The sequence below is a fragment of the Silene latifolia genome, chromosome X, assembly GCF_048544455.1.
Source record: "Silene latifolia isolate original U9 population chromosome X, ASM4854445v1, whole genome shotgun sequence".
NCBI classification, from domain to species: Eukaryota; Viridiplantae; Streptophyta; class Magnoliopsida; order Caryophyllales; family Caryophyllaceae; genus Silene; species Silene latifolia.
Window position 1 is genome coordinate 159,630,618 of NC_133537.1, and position 25,711 is coordinate 159,656,328.

Consider the following 25,711-nt stretch of genomic DNA (forward strand, 5'->3'; position numbering starts at 1 on the left):
TGCTTCATTAAGTAGACATAGCCATATCTACTTAAATCATCCGTGAAAGTGATGAAATACCTATAGCCTTCTCGTGCGGTGATTGACATAGGCCCACACACATCCGTATGTATGAGTCCTAATAGGTCAGCAGCGCGCATTCCAACACCTTTGAAGGAAATTCGAGTCATCTTACCGATGAGACATGATTCACACGTGCCAAATGATTGAAAATCAAAGGCCGAGATAGCTCCATTCTTTATGAGTTGTTTTACGCGTTTCTCATTAATGTGTCCCATACGGCAGTGCCATAGATACGTTTGATCTTTGTCACCAACCTTTAACTTTTTATTCATTACGTGTAATATTTCGGTGGCCTGATCTAAAACATAAATTCCATTCATGGAGACTGCCTTGCCATAAATCATATCGTGTAATGAGAAAATGCAAGAATTATTCTCTATTATAAATGAAAAACCAAGTTTGTCAAGTGCAGAAACTGAAATAATGTTTTAGAAAGACTGGGTACATAATAGCAGTTATATAAAAATAACTTAAATCCGCTAGGAAGCTGGATCACATATGTTCCCCTCGAGACGGCAGCCACTCGTGCTCCATTCCCGACACGCAGGTCCACCTCACCCTTTACGAGGGGTTCGATGTTTCGGAGCCCCTGCACATGATTACACAGATGAGAACCACAACCAGTATCTAGTACCCAAGTTCCGTAACTTGCGTGGTTAATCTCAATCATATGAATAAAAGTGGAAGAGGAAGAAAACATACCAACAGGTTTAACGCGACCTGCCTTTATGTCCTCATGGTATACGGGACATGTACGCCTCCAATGCTCAGTCTTGTGGCAATAGTGACACTCCATGTTACCATCCTTGCTCTTTGTCGCGCCTGATGAGTTGCTCGACTCACCAGGACCACTCTTACCTGAACCCGACTTCTTGAACTTCGCCTTACCTACTGCTAGGTCTGCTTTAGCTTTGCCCTTACCCTTGCCCTTGTTTGACACAACGAGAACATCTTGTTTCATGCTCCCACCGAACTTCATGTCCTTCTCGGTCACGTACGAGAAGGGAGTGCGAGTTCATGGGGACTTTTCTTCAAATCATTCATATAGTAATTCGCTCTAAAGAGCGCAAAACCATCGTGGAGTGAATGAAGCATGCGGTCAATCACAATGTTCTCGCTGATTTTACAATCAAGCGTCTCCGGCTTCTCGACATTCTCAATCATCGAGGATGTGTGGGCTAACGGTTGGCCCTTACGGAGTCCGACATCAAAGAAGCGAGTGGTATGCTCATAGGTCACGATTCTCGGTGCTTTCGAGAATTCCTTAGTGAGCGTGGTGAAAATCTTGTTTGCACCATGGGCTATGAAGCGTTTCTGCAAATTTGGTTCCATTGCAAAAATGAGTACGTTTTTAATCGCACCCGCTTCCATATAGAAATCGTTAAACTTGGCGATCTCATTAGCTCTAGCCGTGGGACCTGGGTTTGGCGGGATGGGCTCTATTAGATATTTGAGCTTCCGTCGGCGGCGGCGGCATTCCGTAATGCCGCCTCCCGGTCCGCGAAGTTTGATCCATCATTCTTGATCGAGTAGCGATTCATCCGATTCATGAAGATCCGAAGCCAGGACTCACGGTCCAATGTGGCACTTGGCATTGGGTCGTTAGTAGCACCAGCCATTTCGTTATTAGCAGTTTAAATATTCGTGTTCTACACTGAAAAAGAAAGAAAAACAAAAACGAAATAAGCAACTCATCGAGGTGATTTAAGTCTATTTAAAAATTCATTTTAACGTGTAGACTCTCGCACTTGCATAATTGATCTCCCTCAAGAATGATACAAGTGATTCCAAGACTCAATTTCTGTAAATTAATAAGCCAACTGTTTAGCTAATTCTTCCGTAAGAACTCTTGGTCGATAGATTTCCGTAAATCCTATCTATAGTCCACCATAATCACAGGATCGTACGAGTGACCATAGTGTTGAGATAAAATAGGTCAATCGGTTCCAACTTACCAGACGTAGAAGGGGTCATATTATGCCTACCGACGAAGAAGGGACTCATTGGAGTTTGACCTATAAAGACTATTCTCAATTTTGGTTTATACGAGGAAGATCCCATCAACTTAGTTTAAATTCATTTTAAGTGAACGAAAAACTAGCAACTGCGTGAATGAATTAATTTAGATGATGGCTTAAATCGTGTGACATATGAATGTCATAGAAAACTAACGGGTGACCTCTATATGAGTCAGTTTTCATGCAATTATTAGGGGGTTTTGTTTTTAGGCGGAATATGATGCAATCTATCGTTACGATAAAATAAATAAAAGAATGCAAAACGTAAATAAAAATTCCTAGTGTGGCCTATCCTAGTAAAAAGAACATAATACAACTTTGGAATCCACCGTTGGACCCGAGAAGCTTGTCTTGATGTTCCATCTTTGTCCATGCAGCGGGAGTGAGCATCCGATCTCCATCTCTGGTCTTCTCAAAAATTACAATTAAAATTTACAAAATATAAACCTATTTACATTCTAAATAAAAACTGTAATTACAAGTGAAAAATCCAAAATGGAGATGCGAGATCTCAAAATACAACCAAGACCGTGTTCCATCATTACGGTAACACGTTCTACTAAGGCCACACTAAGTTACAACTGTTTGTAAATAAAATAAATACGTAATTAAAAGCATTCAAGGCATTCAACAATAACGATAAATAAAATGCATCAACTAAAACAAATTTATTCGTGACATAATTCCGTAATTATGTTAAATTTATCCAAACCACCTTTTAACGATTAAAATTATGTGACAAAACTGCTTCTATCAACTTAATTTTAATCCATTACAATCCGTTACTTTAAATTCGCTTTAAAATAACTATATGGTACGTGAGTGAACCGTTTCACTATCAAGCGAGTGTACAACATCCGTATGATGTACATTTTATGGCCAAAAGAGAATTTAAAACAAAAAGTATAAAATTCAATGCTGCCAAAACGAAATCCCTCGATCCAGGGACAAAAGTTCTCGATCGAGGAACAAAAGGGCTCGATCGAATGATGCTGCCATTCGATCGAGAGGATTGCCAAACATGAAGTACTCGATCGACAGGACTCGAGGTCGATCGAGGACTCATATTAGCAATGCTGCTCGATCGAGTACGAGGATTTCTCGATCGAGCAGTGGGGTTTTAAAAGAGGTCGATCGAGTGAAGCATGTGCTCGATCGAACGAAAACAACACTGATAGAGGTCTCGATCGAGTAGAACATTGCTCGACCGAGTGCAAAACATGCTGAAACTTTAAAAACCCTCGTGAAAACAATTGGTAAAACAAAAACCAATGCAATTTTCATCTAAAATGCATAAAATCAATTCTACAATTTACAAAACTTAACATATTGCTATAATCTCCGTATAAAATAACAATATGCAAAAGAACAAATCAAAAACAAGATCAGACGTGTGTATACATGACACGGTTTTCAAGAACAGAAAACAACCGAAATAAAAATTCCAGCCGCACGGTTTTCTAGACAAAAACAAGATCGTTTCAAATCGATTTATGGAAAAACACAATGAAAATTTACGTGGCCTCGCTCTGATACCACTTGAAGGGAAATATCCGTAAAATTCCCTTAAATTTTAAGTATTATAACGCAAATTTAACATGCGATTATTGTCATAAAACGAAAATACAATAGAAACGATAAAGAACAAAGAATCAACCTCGGGTCCTTGCAAATTCGGCCTAAGAACAGAAATCAAAGTAGATTTCCTCCTAATCGTTGCACCCAAGACCGTCTGAGACTATGCCCCTTGTGCTAGAAAGTGCTCTCTAATTGACTTGCAATATTGAGAGAGTTTATGTGAGTTTTCTGATGAGAGAGATCTAAGATTTTCAGAGAAAATTCTTCTCCAAAACCCTAATTTTCTTGCAAAATGATGCTTAGGTAAAAAAGAGAGGGACTCCCCTTTTTGTTCCATTCGGTCGACCAAACCGTGGGTTAGGGAGGAAGTGGGCTTTCCACTTTCTCCTTATTTTAACTCGTGGTTTTACTCGATTTTCGCTAAATGTATATGACGAGATTTTATCATAAATCGTCATCGGTTATCGGTTATTAAAATATCAACTAATAACATGACTCAGTCGATATATTAATACTTGTCCGACAAAGACGATATTGTATAATAAATTAAATCAATATACATTAATTAAATATAAATCGTTTATATTCAATTTACGAATTAACCGCTTAATTCGCCTTAGCCCGTATTATTTAATCCGTATTAAATAATTATCTCAACATCGCATTTGACTAATTACTAGTCAATAACTCCGACTAACTGCTTAGTCATTTTAGGCATCAACATGACTGTATTTTCATACCGTCACATCTCTCAAACGTATCCTATAGGTGTGACTTTTAGGGACCAGTTGATCACCGCCATCTGTATGACAATAACGTCAAACTTATCTAGCAAGCCAACCGTTATTGATAAACGTGGACCAAATGATAATAATACAAAAGTATGCCCTTTGATCCTTTTAGAGATTTAAATGTTATTACACTAACTGTAGAGGACACCAGCCCCAACACAGGGGTATCTCAGGTATGATCTCTTCTTATGGCTGGCTGTAATACCCCGTATTTTATATCGCTAATTGAGTCGAGTTAATTGTTTAGTTGTATTTGATATCGTAGGATCGAGTTATTCGTAAACTTGTTAAGACGGGTTAACTGAACAAAGTCACGACAGCTAATTCTTTTTCTAGACTTACCCATTTACCGTTGACCCAGGCCCGTTTACCCATGACCCAATTAACCATTTAACCTAAGTTTAACCTAATTCTACCCTAACACAAAACGCCCTACTCCCTCAACCCGCCACCCTCATTTTTCAGCAACACCAATCCCCATCTTCACGCAATTCGAGAGAGAGAGAGAGAGAGTGGTTGTTGACGGTGCAGCAAGGACGAGCAAGGGACCATTGTCGACGACCTAGGGTGGCCCTGGTGGATGTTGTGGTGGCGGCAAGGTAAGCTGTTCAATTCCTTTCTCTGTTTTTCGATTTGGTGTCGGGCTTTTGGGGGGTTGTTTAGTGTCTTATAGAGGTGATAAGGGTGGTTGGTGTCGGGGTAATGGTAAAGTGTGGTTAGTGACGAGGGTAATGGTGGTGGTTATGGTGGGTTTAGGTGGTGTTAGTGGTGGTAAAAGGGAGCAGCGATAGGGGTGGTCAAAACGGGTTTGTGTATGGTTTTAGACGGGTTTTTGGATGGGTAGGTTTTGGGTGGCACCACCGTGGACTAGGGGAGGTCGAAACGGTGGTCTTTGTGGTGTCGGTGTTCGTGGGTTGGCAACGAGTTGACTGGTGGTTGTTTGGGCAGTGGTTAATTAATGGTTGCGGTGGTGGCAGGTGGAGAACGAGGGGTGTTGGTGATGCGTGGTGGTGAACCAGGCCAAATGGCGGCCTTGGTTTGAACCGCGGCGGCAGATCGACCGATGGGGGTGGCCGTTGGTGGTTGGGTTGAAGTGGGGACCACGGCTGGTGGTTGACACGGCCTCGTGGTGGCTTTGTGGTGGCGGGTGAGCGCGTGGGAAGGGGTTGTGTGGATGACGGGTGTTTTGGTTTTTGAAGCGGGTTTTCATAATTCAATCGTTATATTTCGTAATGGGTCATATTCTTAATGAATTAATTAATCCCCGAGTCTTCTAAATAATTTATTTGAGTTAATTCCCGAGTACATTAAAATATTTAGAGACGGGTTTGAGTCGGGATTGTTGAGTTGCTCAATGTTTGATTCGGATTCTTTTAATCTTATAATTCATTTAATTATCATATTAATTATCCAATTTAATTTAAAGTCAGTTAAATAATTCAAGTCGGGTTTTGAATCGGGTTGTTGAAATAGAAAAATTACTATATCGGGAAAGTTTCCATTTTTAGGAAGTTCTATCATTAATAACCCTCTATCTTGGGAACGGGAATAGTGAAGTAATTGTTATCATTATTTATCTTTCAGAGAGCGATTTCGTGATGAAATATTATTGGGCATCTGTCCATTGGACTCGTTTAAGCGCTTAATTGGAATTCTTTGGCACTTTGAGGTAGGGAAATACACTTGTCTTATTATCGTCATTGTTGAATTGTGTTGACTTGATTCCTGGTTGTTGATTTACGTTATCATTTATATTCGGAAAGGTGATTGACTGATTTGATCGTATTGAGTATGATATCACAACATCGGGTAACTGGCATGACTTTATGATTTATCAGTTCAGTGATTTATATACATATTGCATTGCATTAATTACTGTTGAGCATTTCATATGCATTGGAGTTGGAGGATGAGGTGGTGGTGACGATGTTGAGATACGATGTGATGTTGTGATAAGGCCCAGGCGGGTTCTGCAGGACTTGCCCTGGTGTCCTCGGTGTTGGTGCGGATCGGCTTCGGTCGATAGATAGTCTACCGGGGATCGGTATTTGGGTTGTCGGGTTATGAGATGTGTGTGATGAGTTGAGATGGAGATGGAGGTGACGGAGTATCATGCATATCATATTTTATTGTTTTATTGTTTTTCCCTACTCAACCTCGTGGTTGACCCTATGTATTCGTGAACACCTGTGATGAACCGTTTTATGGGGAGCAGACTTGTGGGTTTAAGAGATAGGACGGGAGCTTGATGGGCGTGAGACACTGGATCGACGACCTAGTAACTAGATCATCATCTAGAAGACTTCACTTTTATTTACGTCAGTTCTTGTAATTTAATTTGAAAAGAGAAATTGTAATAATTAAGTTAAATATTATATAAATTGCCTTGGAGTTTGATTTGTTATTCACTACCTCGGGAAACCGAGATGGTAACAGTCCGGTTTATGAGGGAATGTCTTGACGAGGACTTCTTTTATAAACCGGGGTGTTACAAAGTGGTATCAGAGCGAACGATCCTCAGGCCTAAACCAATGAACCCAATGAACATAGGAAGAGTCTAAATAAAATGAACCGGGATAGAAGCGTTAGGAGCACACTAAGGTAAGGTATGAGTTAGGGGCCCCCTCACACCGAACCGGTGGTCCTCTCGGTTGAACCAGGAAACCATGAGTGTATACGAGAGAAAGGGTAGAATAGTTGTTTGGGGTTGAACAGGAAATTCATATATCGTTGCCTAAATGTCAATTGATTGATATATTGATTATTGCAGGACAACGCTACGGTAAGTAATTTGTATGAATGATGACGTGAGCATATGATGTTGTAGAAATGAGAAATAAAATTTTCGAGTTCAGGTTAATAATCAATGAAGTGTTGTGGTAGCCGTGAGTATGAAAATAATTGCGGGTCGATGATAGTTACCTAGTTGGATGTTGAATGATGTGTTGATTGTACTATTATGCCTAGTAATATGCGGTTATGTGATCCCGAAGCTATGCTAGTATAGTATTGTGATAGTAATTAGAAACACTGTTGAATTGCATGCTTTTAGTCATAGCAATCGTGATTTAGATGTAAGGAGTAGATCGAGATGCGAAGGGATTCTACGGAATAGATGTTTACAAAAGTACAGTGTGAGATTTAAGTTAGGATGAGTTAGTATCGATAGTATGGTTGTAAGAGTTTGAAACATAGAAAATGAATGACCTAGTCTTTGAAACACGTTGTATGATTTTACTCTCGAATTGATCTTACTGCCATTTCTTTTCTGTTTATTGCATAGGGATGAAAATTTTATGTGAGATAGCCTCGTGAGTTAGTGTTCATTTAGCGTTGGTTTCATGCTTATATGATATACGGATTAGGAGTAATAAATATTTTAGTGGGCTGTGGTCAGGAAGTTCCTGTGCAGTGATGTTTTGACCAACGATTTTGTAAAAGTCCTCATTTAAATTGTATTAATAATTTTTGCATAACTCCAACTCCATCGATCAGAATATTCGCATATGTTTTCAAATTAACAAACCACGAAAATTCTTGATGTCTCTATATTAAATGGTAGGTTTTGCAAACTGATCCAAGTCTTGGACCAATTGCTGTCACATGTTTGTTTGGACCAACTGGGTTGTAAAATTCTTTAAAAAATGAAATTTTTGTGCTTTGGACCTAATTCTTTTCCCCTGTGTTTTTAACTCTCCGTGTTTTATAAAAATAATATAAATCAAGTTTTAATCGGACGGTTATTTATTCGTGATCTTTGAAAGTTACAACGTGAAACATGACTTGTAAAATGTGCGTTCTAGGTTGAGTTTCATGCAGTTGTTTGAATAATTCATGAGCCTTAGTAATGTGAATTTATAATGCTTTATATGACGATAGTAGCACGCATGTTCAGTAGTTATGTGTCTTAACAAGTGTTAAAATTAAACTTAGTTGATAACATTGTTGGCATGATAGCGTGAGTAAAATGGGATAGCTTAAATTGATTCTTAATCAAGGGTGAAATATTTTATAAGAACCCCGTTGTTGCATATTTTATGTATGTTTGGCATATTGTACTATCTCTAGTATGTTCATCATATTTGCATGATGGTCGGATATATATAAATATGAAACTATGTTGTCATATCTTGGTGAAGTTGATGGCGTTAAAAGTTAATTGATTGTTCTAATATCCACGTATGAATAATTATAATAATTATGTCTAAATGTTTACACATGGATGGTAGTAATGAGTATGTCTAAATGTTCACACATGTAGGATGCATCTGAGTTTTAATGTCTTTCATATGAGTTGTGTGCCCATAATTATATTTATTACCTTCATCGCATTAAATTATGTCGATTGGACCTACACCTATAACATGATAATAAACAGTGTTGTTATTCCTTATTGAATATGTTCGTTATTACAATGTCATAAAATGCTAAAGTGAGTCTTGCAAATGTATGGGTGTGATATAAAGGAAACTAGTGGATATAACACGACAGTTGGCATACCTATATTCTCGAGTCGTTACTATCGATTATGTTATAATAAAGATTGTTATGATAACTATATTGACAATTATAATAAGACAACCCTTTGATGATTCACATGATATGCATTGGTTTAAATGATAAGTCATTATAGTTACATTTAATTGAGCCTACGAGTTGCCTAATTATTCAATCATGCAAATCGGAGGAGTTGTTCAAGTTGCTAATCTTTTATCATAACTAGTGTTCTACAAAGTATATGATGGCAAATATATGTTTAAACTATTTATACAATATCTCTTGTTTCTTTGAAAATGAATTATACTAAGTTCTTTGGACACAATTGAATGATATGGTTGCTAAAATGTGAAACATAGGTGTGATATGGAAGTAATGTTGTCGTTGTCATTGATCATATGTAGTTACTTTTATTGGGAAACATGTTTTCAGAATTGATATCGTGCAAACAATTTTTATAGTTTGAAATATGAATTATGAGTATGTTGTTGATTGCTTAAATTCATCGACCTAATTCGTGACCTAAACCAGTGAGTGATTAAATGGTTGTATGGACATGTCAATAAGATCCTGTGATTGTGATAGATAGTAGTGGTAGATCTATTTATGTGATATGTTTACAAATGTGAGAAGTTCTTAAATTGTTTTGTTGATTTTGCTCTCGCTCGTTCATAGTCTATAATTGATCATCAAATTTATTAGTTGTGAAACCGCGTAAACCATGATTCCTTTCTTGTTGTTCTTTTAGTTGATGTTGTGTTTTAAGTTACGCATGAGCTAGTAATAAATGTTACGTGTTGACAATCAGTTAATTCCTTAGTAAAACCTTGTTTCGACCTTAATGTTGATGCGCAATCTCTTATCATGTATTCTTTCCTGTCACGTGTGGTTGATAATGATTTTGTTGCATAGGTATATGAAAATTTGAAAAAGAGGTTACGAGGACGTAACCATGTTTCTAGTCGGGTAGGATTGTAAAATCTTAATGTTTATATTGCACTTATTTGTAGATTGTAGTTTTGATCAAGTTGATGTTTCGTTGTGGGGTACCTATGCAAATGAGTTCTATATATTTTGTTCCTACTTTTGTTAGTTGGTGGTTGTGTAAAGGAGAGTGTAGTTAAACTGTTGATATTGGGATTGAGATTGGCCACTAGTATTGAGTTGTGGGGCCTTTGTGTCGAGTTACGTTCACGGTTCAGTGTGACCTTGGTTTTTGAGTTACTTGAGTTGAGATCGGAATTTTTGATTGAAGATGACGGTGTTCCCAGATGATTATTTAGTTGTTATACATTTGTGTTCTCAGGTAGTTATTAGTTGTAGTCAGTTGGGTCAAGTGAAGATGAGTTAAACTTCGGGACGAAGTTTATTTTTAGGAGGGCAGAATGTAACATTTCGTGTCTGTTAGGTTTAATTGATGTGTCAAAAGTGTGTGTTAACGGTGTTAGAAATGCGTGACGTCCGTATGTACGATATACGATACCCTTCTGTTGTTTGAGTACGGGAGCGAACTTCGGGACGAAGTTCATTTTAAGGGGGGAAGACTGTAATACCCCGTATTTTATATCGCTAATTGAGTCGAGTTAATTGTTTAGTTGTATTTGATATCGTAGGATCGAGTTATTCGTAAACTTGTTAAGACGGGTTAAGCGAACAAAGTCACGATGACTAATTCTTTTTCACTTACCCATTTACCGTTGACCCATGCCCGTTTACCCATGACCCAATTAACCATTTAACCTAAGTTTAACCTAATTCTACCCTAACACAAAACGCCCTACTCCCTCAACCCGCCACCCTCATTTTTCAGCAACACCAATCCCCATCTTCACGCAATTCGAGAGAGAGAGAGAGAGAGAGTGGCTGTTGATGGTGCAGCAAGGACGAGCAAGGGACCATTGTCGACGACCTAGGGTGGCCCTGGTGGCTGTTGTGGTGGCGGCAAGGTAAGCTGTTAAATTCCTTTCTCTGTTTTTCGATTTGGTGTCGGGCTTTTGGGGGGTTGTTTAGTGTCTTATAGAGGTGATAAGGGTGGTTGGTGTCGGGGTAATGGTAAAGTGTGGTTAGTGACGAGGGTAATGGTGGTGGTTATGGTGGGTTTAGGTGGTGTTAGTGGTGGTCAAAGGGAGCAGCGATAGGGGTGGTCAAAACGGGTTTGTGTATGGTTTTAGACGGGTTTTTGGATGGGTAGGTTTTGGGTGGCACCACCGTGGACTAGGGAGAGGTCGAAACGGTGGTGCTGTGGTGTCGGTGTTCGTGGGTTGGCAACGAGTTGACTGGTGGTTGTTTGGGCAGTGGTTAATTAATGGTTGCGGTGGTGGCAGGTGGAGAACGAGGGGTATTGGTGATGCGTGGTGGTGAACCAGGCCAAATGGCGGCCTTGGTTTGAACCGCCGGCGGCAGTCGACCCCAGTGGGGGTGGCCGTTGGTGGTTGGGTTGAAGTGGGGACCACGGCTGGTGGTTGACACGGCCTCGTGGTGGCTTTGTGGTGGCGGGTGAGCGCGCGTGGGAAGGGGTTGTGTGGATGACGGGCTGTTTTGGTTTTTGAAGCGGGTTTTCATAATTCAATCGTTAAATTTCGTAATGGGTCATATTCTTAATGAATTAATTAATCCCCGAGTCTTCTAAATAATTTATTTGAGTTAATTCCCGAGTACATTAAAATATTTAGAGACGGGTTTGAGTCGGGATTGTTGAGTTGCTCAATGTTTGATTCGGATTCTTTTAATCTTATAATTCATTTAATTATCATATTAATTATCCAATTTAATTTCCGAGTCAGTTAAATAATTCAAGTCGGGTTTTGAATCGGGTTGTTGAAATAGAAAAATTACTATATCGGGAAAGTTTCCATTTTTAGGAAGTTCTATCATTAATAACCCTCTATCTTGGGAACGGGAATAGTGAAGTAATTGTTATCATTATTTATCTTTCGTGAGAGCGATTTCGTGATGAAATATTATTGGGCATCTGTCCATTGACCGCTTAATCGCTTAATTGGAATTCTTTGGCACTTTGAGGTAGGGAAATACACTTGTCTTATTATCGTCATTGTTGAATTGTGTTGACTTGATTCCTGGTTGTTGATTTACGTTATCATTTATATTCGGAAAGGTGATTGACTGATTTGATCGTATTGAGTATGATATCACAACATCGGGTAACTGGCATGACTTTATGATTTATCAGTTCAGTGATTTATATACATATTGCATTGCATTAATTACTGTTGAGCATTTCATATGCATTGGAGTTGGAGGATGAGGTGGTGGTGACGATGTTGAGATACGATGTGATGTTGTGATAAGGCCCAGGCGGGTTCTGCAGGACTTGCCCTGGTGTCCTCAGCTGTTGAGTGGCGCAGATCGGCCGGTCGATAGATAGTCTACCGGGGATCGGTATGGCTGGGTTGTTCGGGTTATGAGATGTGTGTGATGAGTTGAGATGGAGATGGAGGTGACGGAGTATCATGCATATCATATTTTATTGTTTTATTGTTTTTCCCTACTCAACCTCGTGGTTGACCCTATGTATTCGTGAACACCTGTGATGAACAGGTTTAAGAGATAGGACGGGAGCTTGATGGGCGTGAGACACTGGATCAGACGACCTAGTAACTAGATCATCATCTAGAAGACTTCACTTTTATTTACGTCAGTTCTTGTAATTTAATTTGAAAAGAGAAATTGTAATAATTAAGTTAAATATTATATAAATTGCCTTGGAGTTTGATTTGTTATTCACTACCTCGGGAAACCGAGATGGTAACAGTCCGGTTTATGAGGGAATGTCTTGACGAGGACTTCTTTTATAAACCGGGGTGTTACACTGGCGAGCCTCCTTACGTAGTCTAATGGACTTTAAACGACCCTCCCCGATAGTCGACAGACTCTAAAATGTTCCCAACGACAGGTCCTTGGCTCAGACCCCTTGAGCCGCCTCGTGTCGCCATAGTCGTCAGGTTGTAATCTTCGATTGACCTGATGGCTATACTTTGACTTTCGCCTTGTCCAAGCCTCAGTCAAAGTGGGGGCTTTGTAGATACCTCATTTCTGCACCTCCCGCAAACCACCCGGTGATGATTGGGCCGCATGTTTGGTACGCGAAACGATTTCTGACAGTTCGTAAGTTTATCGTTAAGTGATTGCTCAAACACTAATGTCTACCTCTTAGTTGTCATCTACGCGCCGATACGGTCGTTTTGACAGTAATTAGAGTACATTTGGAGTCCGGGCCTAAAACCGTCTTCATTTTCTAATAATCGTTAAATCCCGAGTCAGAATGTTCTGGAATGTTCCGGATATTTCAATTCCATATTTTATAAATATTTCACAATCTTTTATTCTTTGGTAAATAATTTCCCGTAATATTCATACAAAATATTAAGGAAAACCAAATTATCCCGTCATTCCATAACTTCAACACAGAAATCTTTCTTCCGCTGGAGGAAACCACCTGGGAACAGACGCAACAGGTGTTGCGCCTCTTCCAAGAGACGCAGTGACTGCTGGGCCTCTTCCCAGGTCCTTTTCTGCGTATTTTTCGCATCTTTTTCGTATCTTTTCGAGATTCACTTCCAAAGTCTCTCCAAATGAAGGTGAATATCCGTATACTACCCTTTAATTGTAGGATTATAACGCAAAATTTATATGTAGTTTATAGTCATAAAACGAAAAACATAAAGAAACGATAAAGATATAGAAATAACCTTCGGTCCTAGTGCAAAAGGCAATGAGAGATCAAGTTAGATCTCCTCCTAATCGTTGCACCCAAGATGTCCGAGTAATGCCCTTGTGCTAGAGAGAATCCCCTAATTGCCTTGCAATATCGAGGGGATAGTTTTTGTGAGTTGTGTTGGATGTGAGATCCGAATTCTAGGAGGCACAATTCCCAAAACCCTAATTTTGATTAGCAAATGATCAATTAGGTTAGACAAGAGGAGAAGCTCTCCTTTTGTCTTTGGATGGCTCGGCCAAACCGAGTGAGGGGGAGCCTCTTGGGCTTTTTCATTTCCTCTTCACTTAAACTCGTGGTCCGGTCCATGACTCGCTAAGTGTATACGACGCGGTCTGATTATAAACTGTTATCGGTTATCGGAAATTAAGGCATCAACTAATAATACGGGTTAGTTGAATTATTAATACATGTCCGACAAAACAGTATTGTATAATTATATTCAATATACATTTAATTTAAATATAAAACGCTTATATTTAATTTTACGAATTAACTGGTTAATTCGCCTTTAGCCCATGATATTTAATCCGTATTAAATATAATATCTCAACATCACATTTTGACTAATTATTAGTCAAATAACTCAGACTAACTGGTTAGTCAAATTTGGCATCTACATGACTGTATTTTCATACCGTCACATCACTCAAAACGTATCCTATAGGTGTGACTTTTAGGGACCAGTTGATCACCGCCATCCGTATGACAATAACGTCAAACTTATCTAGCAAGCCAACCGTTATTGATAAACGTGGATCAACTGATAATAATACCAAAAGTATGCCCTTTGATCCTTTTAGAGGTTTATAAGTCCTTGCACTAACTGTTAAGGACACCAACCCCAACAAGCTCCCACTTGTCCGTACAAGTGTATGTGCAATGACGTTATCCGCACTAACTGGAGGACACAAGCTCCAACAAACTCCCACTTGTCCGTACAAGTGTATGTGCGATAACCGATTCTCATATTCATTTAAAATTTCTCCCACTCAATGTAAAACAATTTGCAGATCTGGATCCACAAAGGTCGTATTTTACAATCGATCTGTATCTAGAGTGGTTTCCCCGACTAGAGAGTAACTTAACTGATAAAACGAATCCGTATCCGAGCATGGCCATGCATTTCGATTCTGACTCCTCGAGTGGCCCTGAGAAATATCGAGTACCTGATAAAGGCTGAATATTTCCTTCAACTCGAACTCCTTCCGATCTAAGCACAGCATGAAATGACCCAGAAACAATCTACTTGGCCCCCTGTTACGGATGACCGTGAGAAAGAAACCAAAGTCACCCAAAATCTGCCTTAGTCTCAAGAGACAGTCGATAGTCAAAAGAATCGACTCTAAGGATCACCATGGAGGTCCTATCCACGACCGGGCACCGAATGTTATAAAACATTTAGGACTCCACGTCGATGTCACAAGTGTGTCCTACGAAATATCCGTATAAATCGCCTCTGTGATTGGTCAGTCAACCTGTTGACTTATGGCTAGTTGAACCCACCATCAACCAACGTCACAAAATAATTGCCAGAGTTATCAGCTCATGTGGGCAATTAAGGACCGTAAAATATAATGTTTGTTCAGTTCACTTTGTGGTGTTCAAAATTTGTCGTACAAATCCACATGAAAAACAATATATATATAAAAATATCAAAACGATGATGTTGTATTGAGTACAAAAGCGAATGAATCTAATCCATAAAAGAGTACTACAACTTAGGAACACGTTTAATTCCCATGGAATTAACGTGCCCTTCATGCTTATCTTGTCGTAATGCTTTAGTGAGAGGATCTGCTATGTTATCATCTGTAGCAATCTTTTCTATCACTCGCCTTTTGCTCCACGTAATCCGGATTAGATGAGCTTTCCGTTGTACATGTCTAGACTTGTTGCTAGACTTTGGCTCCTTAGCTTGGAAGATGGCACCACTATTGTCGCAATAGATGGTGATCGGGTCATTCGAACTAGTAGGCACTTCGGATAGCCCATGTAAGAATAGACGCATCCATATCGCTTCCTTTGTAGCTTCAGACGCGGCATAGTACTCGGACTCGTCGTAGAATCTTTGTAACAATCTGTTTTGAACTCTTCCGGTGATCTGCAGCGCCATTAAGAGTAAAAACGAATCGATCGAGATTTCGAGTCATCACGATCCGTTTGGAAGCTAGCATCTGCGAATCGGTTCGCATAGCTTTTGAGAGCCTCCATAAGTCAATGCCCAATCTTTAGTCCTCCGTAGGTACTTAAGAATGTTCTTGACTAACCAATGTGATTCACCTGGATCTTTGTTGGAATCGACTTGTCATACTCAATGCATATGCCACGTCCGGACGTGTGCATATCATGGCATACATGATTGATCCTATTGCCGAAGCATAAGGAATCCGTGTCATGCGCTCTTTCTCTTCCGGTGTCTCGGTGCACGAGACTTGCTCAAATGCACCCCTGGAGCCATAGGAAGGAACCCCTTCTTGGAGTTAGTCATCTTTGAATCTCTCCAAGACTTTGTCTATGTAAGACTCTGATCGAGAGATAGCATCCGTCGTGATCTATCTCGATAGATACGGATGCCTAGAATTCTTTGTGCCTCTCCCGGATCTTTCATCTGGAAATGGTTTTTCAACCATACTTTCACCGAAGTTAAGAGAGGTATGTCATTCCCAATCAGGAGTATGTCGTCAACATACAATATTAGGAAGACAATCTTGCTCCCACTCGACTTGATATATAGACATGGTTCCTCGACCGATCGAGTAAATCCATTTTCTTTTATCACTTGGTCGAAGCGATGATTCCAACTCCTTGATGCTTGCTTAAGTCCATAAATGGAACGCTTAAGCTTGCACACTTTCTTAGGATGTCTTTGGATCAATGAAACCTTCGGGTTGTACCATGTACAACTCTTCCTCCAAAAAGCCGTTTAAGAAGGCGGGTTTCACGTCCATTTGCCAAATTTCATAGTCATGAAAAGCGGCAATCGCTAAGATAATCCGAATGGAACGCAGCATGACTACGGGTGCAAAAATCTCATCGTAGTGCAAACCTGGCACTTGGGTGAAACCTTTAGCAACTAGTCGTGCTTTGTAGATATCTTGTTGACCTTCCACGGAATGCTTTATCTTGTAAAGCCATTTGCATTGAAGGGGACGAACCTTAGCAGGTAAGTCAACTAGATCCCACACGTTGTTCTCATACATGGAGTCCATCTCGGATTGCATGGCCTCAAGCCATAGCTTTGAGTCAGAACTAGTCATAGCACCTTTATAGGTTGCGGGTTCACTACTCGTTAAGAGTAGAACGTCGTCTATATCATGTTCCTCGACCATACCAATGTATCATGCCGGAGGAATAGAGACTCTTCCCGACCTCCTAGGTTCCTCGGGAATATTCACCGCAGCCGGGATTGAAGGAATAGCTTCCTCCAATGGTTGCTCGGTGTTTGGTTCTGGAATCTCGACAGATTCGAAGGTTCTATCACTCTTTGCATTCTCGAGAAATTCCTTCTCTAAGAATGTCGCACTAGCCGCAACAAAAACACGTTGTTCGGTTGGCGAATAGAAGTAATGACCACGTGTTCCTTTAGGATAACCTATAAAGTATGTCTTGACCGATCGCGGGTCGAGCTTATCTTCAGGTCTCCACTTGACATAAGCCTCGCAGCCCCAAACCCGTATAAAGGACAAGTTAGGGACCGTTCCCTTCCATAGTTCATATGGAGTCTTGTCAATGACTTTAGACGGACTTCGGTTAAGTATTAGAGCGGTGACAAAAGAGCATAACCCCATAATGAATCGGGTAAAACCGTGTGACTCATCATGGATCGAACCATATCAAGTAGTGTTCGATTTCTCCGTTCGGACACACCATTCGGTGAGGTGTTCCGGTGGAGTTAAGCGTAGGGCGATCCCACAGTCTTTAAGGTGTTGATCAAACTCGTGAGAAAGATACTCGCCACCACGATCTGAACGTAGTGTTTTTATCTTTCTACCAAGTAGGTTCTGTACCCTATTTTGGTATTCTTTGAATTTCTCAAAGGATTCACTTTTGTGCTTCATTAAGTAGACATAGCCATATCTACTTAAATCATCCGTGAAAGTGATGAAATACCTATAGCCTTCTCGTGCGGTGATTGACATAGGACCACATACATCCGTGTGTATGAGCCCTAATAGGTCGGCAGCGCGCATTCCAACACCTTTGAAGGAAATACGAGTCATCTTACCGATGAGACATGATTCACACGTGCCAAATGATTGAAAATCAAAGGCCGAGATAGCTCCATGTTTAATGAGTTGTTTTACGCGTTTCTCATTTATGTGTCCCATACGGCAATGCCATAGATACGTTTGATCTTTGTCACCAACCTTTAACTTTTTATTCATTACGTGTAATATTTCGGTGGTCCGATCTAAAACATAAATTCCGTTCATGGAGACTGCCTTGCCATAAATCATATTGTGTAAAGAGAAAATGCAAGTATTATTCTCAATTACAAATGAAAAACCAAGTTTGTCAAGTGCGTAAACCGAAATAATGTTTTTCGAAAGACTGGGTACATAATAGCAATCATATAATGATAACTCAAATCCGCTAGGAAGCTGGATCACATATGTTCCCCTCGAGACGGCAACCACTCTTGCTCCATTCCCGACACGCAGGTCAACCTCACCCTTTACGAGAGGCTTGAGATTTGGAGGCCCCGCACATGATTACATGATTAGAACCACAACCAAGTATCAAGTACCCAAGTTCCGTAACTTGCGTGGTTAATCTCAATCATATGAATAAAAGTAGAAGGAGAAGACATACCAACCGGTTTAACGCGACCTGCTTTTATGTCCTCATGATAAACAGGACATGTACGCCTCCAATGCCCAATCTTGTGGCAATGATGGCATTCCATGTTTTCGGTCTTGCTCTTTGTCGCGCCAGATGAGTTACTTGCCTCACCAGGCCCACTCTTACCTGATCCCGACTTCTTAAACTTCGGTTTGCCTCGCTAGGCCCGGCTGAACTTTGCCCTTACCCTTGCCCTTGTTTGACACAACGAGAACATCTTGTTTCATGCTCCCACTGAACTTCATGTCCTTCTCGGTATGTACGAGGAGGGAGTGCAATTCATGGGGAGTTTTCTTCAAATCATTCATATAGTAATTCGCTCTAAATTGCGAATAACCATCGTGGAGTGAGTGAAGTATGCGGTCAATAACAATGTTCTCGCTGATCTTACAATCAAAGGTCTCGACTTCTCGACATTCTCAATCATGCTTTGAGAATGTGTGGGCTAACTGGTTGGCCCTTTCGGAGTCTCGCATCAAAGAAGCGAGTGGTAAGCTCATAGGTCACGATTCTCGGTGCTTTTGAGAATTCCCTAGTGAGTGTAGTGAAAATCTTGTTTGCACTTTGAGCTATGAAGCGTTTTTGCAAATTGGATTCCATTGCAAAAATAAGTACGTTCTTTACCGCACCCGCTTCCATGGCGAAATCGTTATACTTGTCGATTTCGTTAATTTCGGCCGTGGGGCCTGGGTTTGGTGGGATGGGCTCAATCAGATATTTGAGCTTCCCATCAGCAATGGCAACATTCCGTAATGCCGCCTCCCGATCCGTGAAGTTTGATCCATCATTCTTGATCGAGTAGACGATTCATCTGATCCATGAAGATCCGAAGCTAGGACTCACGGTCCAATGTGACACTTGGCATTGGGTCGTCCTCACGGCCAGCCATTATGTTATTAGCAGTTTAAATGTTCGTGTTCTACACTGAAAAAGGAAGAAAAACAAAACGAAATAAGCAACTCATCGAGGTGATTTAAGTCTATTTAAATTCATTTTAACGTGTAGACTCAATGCACTTGCATAATTGATCTCCCTCAAGAATGATACAAGTGATCCCAAGACTCAATTTACGTAAATTGATAAGCCAACTGTTTAGCTAATTCTTCCGTAAGAACTCTTGGTCGATAGATTTACGTAAATCCTATCTATAGTCCACCATAGTCACAGGATCGTACGAGTGAGCATAGTGTTGAGATAAAATAGGTCAATCGGTTCCAACTTACCCGACGTAGAAGGGGTCATATTATGCCTACCGACGAAGAAGGGAGTCATTGGAGTTTGACCTATAAAGACCGTTCTCAATTTTTGTTTATACGAGGAAGATCCCATCAACTAAATTATAATTCATATTAAGTGAACGAATAACTAGCGTTTGCGTGAATGAATTAATTTGGGTGATGGCTTATAATCGTGTGACATGCGAATGTCAAAGAAAACTAACTCGTGACCTCTATATGTGTCAGTTTTCATGCAATTATTAGGTGGTTTGGTTTTTAGGCGGAATATGATGCATACTATCGTTACAATAAAATAAATAAATGAATGCAATACGTAAATAAAAATTTCCTAGTGTGGCCTATCCTAGTAAAAAGAACAAAATACAACTTTGGAATCCACCGTTGGACCCGAAAAGCTTGTCTTGATGTTCCATCTTTATCCAAGTAGCGGGAGTGAGCATCCGGTCTCCATCTTTAGTCTTCTCAAGAATTACAATTTAAAATTTACAAATATAAACCTATTTACATTCTAAATAAAAACTGTAATTAAAAGAAATAAAATGGAGATACGAGATCTCAAAATACAACCAAGACCGTGTTCCATCATTACGGTAACACGTTCTACTAAGGCCACACTAAGTTACAACCGTTTGCAAAATAATTAAATACGTAATTGAAAGGCATTCAAAACATTCAAAATATAAACAAGAACGATAAATTAAAATGCATCAACTAAAAATTAAATTTATTCGTGACATAATTCCGTAATTATGTTAAATTTTTATCCAAACCACCAAAGATAATTAAAATTATGTGACAAAACCGCTTCATCAACTTAATTTTAATTCGATATAATCCGTTACTTTAAATCGTTTTAAAGTAACTTTAGTTTACGTGGGTGAACCGTTTCACTAACAAGCGAGAGCATAAAAACGTTTTATGCATAAAATGGCCGAATAAAAAAACGAAAATTTTTTTTTTTTTTTTTTTTTTTCTTGTACATCGTGACGTGAACAGTACCAAGGGCCAAAATTTTTTTTTTTTTTTTTTTTTTTTTTTTTTTTTTTTATAAATTAAATTTGAAATGCCGAGAGCTTTAAAAGCCAAAAAACAAAAATTTAACACGGACTCAAAACGTGAGCAATGAAAGATCAAAACAAAACGGTTTGATAAAACACAATTGCAATTTTAATCTAATCCGTATAGAAATCAAATTACAATTGTTAATCTTCAACATATTGCAATAATTATCGGTTAAAATTACAACATGTGAAGAAAGATTGAAAACATGAGATCGAATGACCTAAAAATCGTGTGGCACGCATAACGATGCAAAAAAAAAACAGAAAACAGGCCGAGTAAGATGGAGGCCACACGGTTTTCAAAAAAAAATTTGCCACACAAAATTTTATGCAATCATTTTGATCGATCTTTGACAAATTGCAATGAATATCGATTACAATACAATATGCAAAGATCGAAAATGAACACAAAACAAAAGACAAACATTACCGTGTAAACTTGACACGGATCACAAGGAACAAAACAAAAAAAAAACGCAGCAAAAAAAAATTTCTGCCGAGTTAAAAAAAAATGAGCCGTGACATTTTTTTTAACCAAAATTCATCGTTTCAACAATCGTTTGATGAAAAACACATATAAAAATTTACGTGGCCTCGCTCTGATACCACTTGAAGGTGAATATCCGTATACTACCCTTTAATTGTAGGATTATAACGCAAAATTTATATGTAGTTTATAGTCATAAAACGAAAAACATAAAGAAACGATAAAGATATAGAAATAACCTTCGGTCCTAGTGCAAAAGGCAATGAGAGATCAAGTTAGATCTCCTCCTAATCGTTGCACCCAAGATGTCCGAGTAATGCCCTTGTGCTAGAGAGAATCCCCTAATTGCCTTGCAATATCGAGGGATAGTTTTTGTGAGTTGTGTTGGATGTGAGATCCGAATTCTAGGAGGCACAATTCCCAAAACCCTAATTTTGATTAGCAAATGATCAATTAGGTTAGACAAGAGGAGAAGCTCTCCTTTTGTCTTTGGATGGCTCGGCCAAACCGAGTGAGGGGGAGCCTCTTGGGCTTTTTCATTTCCTCTTCACTTAAACTCGTGGTCCGGTCCATGACTCGCTAAGTGTATACGACGCGGTCTGATTATAAACTGTTATCGGTTATCGGAAATTAAGGCATCAACTAATAATACGGGTTAGTTGAATTATTAATACATGTCCGACAAAACAGTATTGTATAATTATATTCAATATACATTTAATTAAATATAAAACGCTTATATTTAATTTTACGAATTAACTGGTTAATTCGCCTTTAGCCCATGATATTTAATCCGTATTAAATATAATATCTCAACATCACATTTTGACTAATTATTAGTCAAATAACTCAGACTAACTGGTTAGTCAAATTTGGCATCTACATGACTGTATTTTCATACCGTCACATCACTCAAAACGTATCCTATAGGTGTGACTTTTAGGGACCAGTTGATCACCGCCATCTGTATGACAATAAAGTCAAACTTATCTAGCAAGCCAACCGTTATTGATAAACGTGGATCAACTGATAATAATACCAAAAGTATGCCCTTTGATCCTTTTAGAGATTTATAAGTCCTTGCACTAACTGTTAAGGACACCAACCCCAACAAGCTCCCACTTGTCCGTACAAGTGTATGTGCAATGACGTTATCCGCACTAACTGGAGGACACAAGCTCCAACACCAAAAACCCTATTCTTTCACGTGATTAGTATAAATAGGAGCCTTCGCTCCTCATATTTCTCACACGAGTGTCCGCCCTTCTCTTCTCCCTTTGCATTCTAGACCACGTTCTTACTTTTTGGCGTCTACGTGCTTGAACATTCGACCACGTAAGCTCAGATCTTTCTGAGTACCAGCCTCGTTTGTATGACCGACCAATTTGAACAACTCCACAACTAATCAACTTAATTAATCTAATCGTTTTACTCTTACGAGGGCACTTTAGTTACATCGAGTCGAGCATCACTAATCGTAAACTTAGTTCATCTTGTTTCGTCAAACATGTAAGTCTGAGGTTGTAAATCTTTCTTTATTTATTTTTCTTTATCTTTTTGTATCATTAATGAAAGGTTTATGTCGAAAACATCTCTTAAAACCGATTTATAAAACCTCGTTTAAAACCTTTTTTCGGATTACCAGAAGACAAACCGTCGAGAAAGGACGCAGCAACTGCTGCGCCTCTTGAAGGAGCGCAGCGATTCTTTGCGCCTCTTTGTGAGGCTGCCGCAGTTCCTGCTTCCTTTCTTCTTCCTTCGTCCTCTGTAATTCGTCTTCTTTATTTGTTTTCGTTAATTCTTTGTTATAATACCATAATAATTTCACATGTACATAATTTATCATTCATTAGTATATAATTCGTCATTAAAATCCGACTTGAATCCCTTATAATCTCATATTTGCGGGTTTTCGTCATTAAAATCAATCCGGGTTGTAGAGATTCAATTTGTTCATATTGAGTTTCTGGAATTCAATCTTTGATATATTTTCATCTGTCTATTGTCATATTCGTCATTAATTCTTCATTAATTCGTCATGTCTAATCTTCCAAAGGGCGATCTGCTACTTTGTTCAGTGGATTTACGCCTCGAACTTCCGTTCTGCCTTGACCTGATTAATTAGTCTACGTATAATTAACTATTAACCGTATTATCACCCTAATTCCTGTTCGTTAATTCCTTTATTCTTTCTTTTTCACAAATTATCCGTTTTAAAGGTATTTTCGACATAAATCGCTAAACCCATTGTAATTTTTGTAATTTTTATTATTGTAATTTTCTATTATTGTATTTATCATTGTATTTTGTATCATTTGTATGTTTTCACATGTAATTGAACCTAAATTCCTACTTTGACTAAATTGTTTGCTAATTAATTGTTCACCGACTTAGTCTAATCTTCACTTGCTAGGATTAAAACTTGGATCTTGCATTGCATGCATATAATAGACGATATATCGAGTATAGACGATTTCCCTAATCATTAGTAGAGGCCGCTATCGAGGCGGGCGGGATTAGGTGTTCGATCAAAAGAGCTTCCTAATACGTACCCTCACCCCTTACTCCAGATCTCTGTTAACATCCGTGTTCATTGGCATCCACGAGAGTCATTCTAGACATAGAATGCTAAGGGTAACGAGTTCTTTGTGTTCATGTCACTACTTTGTGTCTTGACATGACACGAGTTATTCGAACGGTTCCAATTTCCCATAAAAATTGGTGGCGACTCCACAAATGCAAACGCTTGTTTCCCAACCGCCCCCGTGGCCCCATTGTCCACAACGACACCAACTTCATACATAACCAACTACCGTCCACAAACGCTGCTAGCTCCTTAACATATTATCCACTAGAAAATCAAATATCAAGATACTCATAAACATCAAACGGAATGTTACATTCTACCACCCTTAAAAGGAACTTCGTCCTCGAAGTTTACTCGCACTCATAACATCACCATCCAACTCTCAACCTTATCGAACTCATAAACACCATCATCCAACTCTCAACACTATCGAAATATTCTCCCAACTTCAAGCACGACCATGACCTTTGTAACAAAATCAACCATAACACAAATCCATCCTATATTCTCCATTAAGACTCAAACTTCCAAATCTGTTGCAACTCCTACAACCATCAAACTCTCCTTGCTGCATCCTACTGCTCTTAAGATAAATGTTACGTCCTCGTAACTTACTAATACCAGATCCTTAGCTATATCCTCTCATTATCTTCATCACCACCATATGTCAAAGATAACCGCCTATACCCTCACACTTATAACCATTCCTATTTCCAAGGCTCTCTTACTTAAAAAGTTCTCATACCTCAACTCATTCTGCATGCCATCTAACCAATACCACAAAATCCTGATCATAAGAGACACTCTAACTCTTCCACATTACCACAACACAACATACCTCTCTATATAAACTATATAAAACTCCTATCTCCAAAAGCATAACTCACAATCCACATCTGTTATGTACACTCACACTAGATCCTCAAGTTCCTTTCTTTCGTTACCGCAAAACTCATACATAACTTAACATTTCACTAATTCCAAACACCCTACACTCACTGTCTCAAAAATCTGATTATGAACCCTTTGCAGCGTCCATATCAGTACAACACATGTTCCACCAATCACTTGCCATGACTATGTGCACCAATGCCTGATCTACAACAAGATCACATGTACTGTAACAACTTCTCACAACTGTGTCCTATCAACAGAATATCACTATACCACGACAACGACGAAAACAGACACAACTTTTTATATCATACTTTACCCTCATTTCCAAACTTAAACTTGTAAGAACCATCAATAAACAAAACAACTGTCTATCTGTACAAACTGAAACTCGCAGGAAGCAACATCAAACAAAACAACAATCTATGTATATGACTGGTATGTACTTTCGAAACTCGAATCATAATCATCCCGCCTACTCCACCACAACCGGTGACGGCATCGCAACATCGTCACCAACAGCCACACCGCAGTGCGAAAATATCCGCATCACAACACTAAGTACCGTGCCCGGATCACCACCCGAGGCACAACAACCACATCGATAGGCATCACAACTACATACAATTCCCATAGACACTGACGCAGAAATAACTTCCCGGACAAGAAAACTTACTCAAGACCGCTTTACTAGATCACAACACCATATATCATGTGGAATAAACAGACAAGAATCTCATGCATACCATCCACACCTTTTCATGGAATAAACATACATCATGAACACATACAAGCATAACCAGCCATGCCAAAGCAGTCAAATCATTACCTTTTTAAGCATCATTCCATTACATTATCATATCCAACATGTATTACAGAACATTCAGATAACAACTTTATAATTATCACACCATACC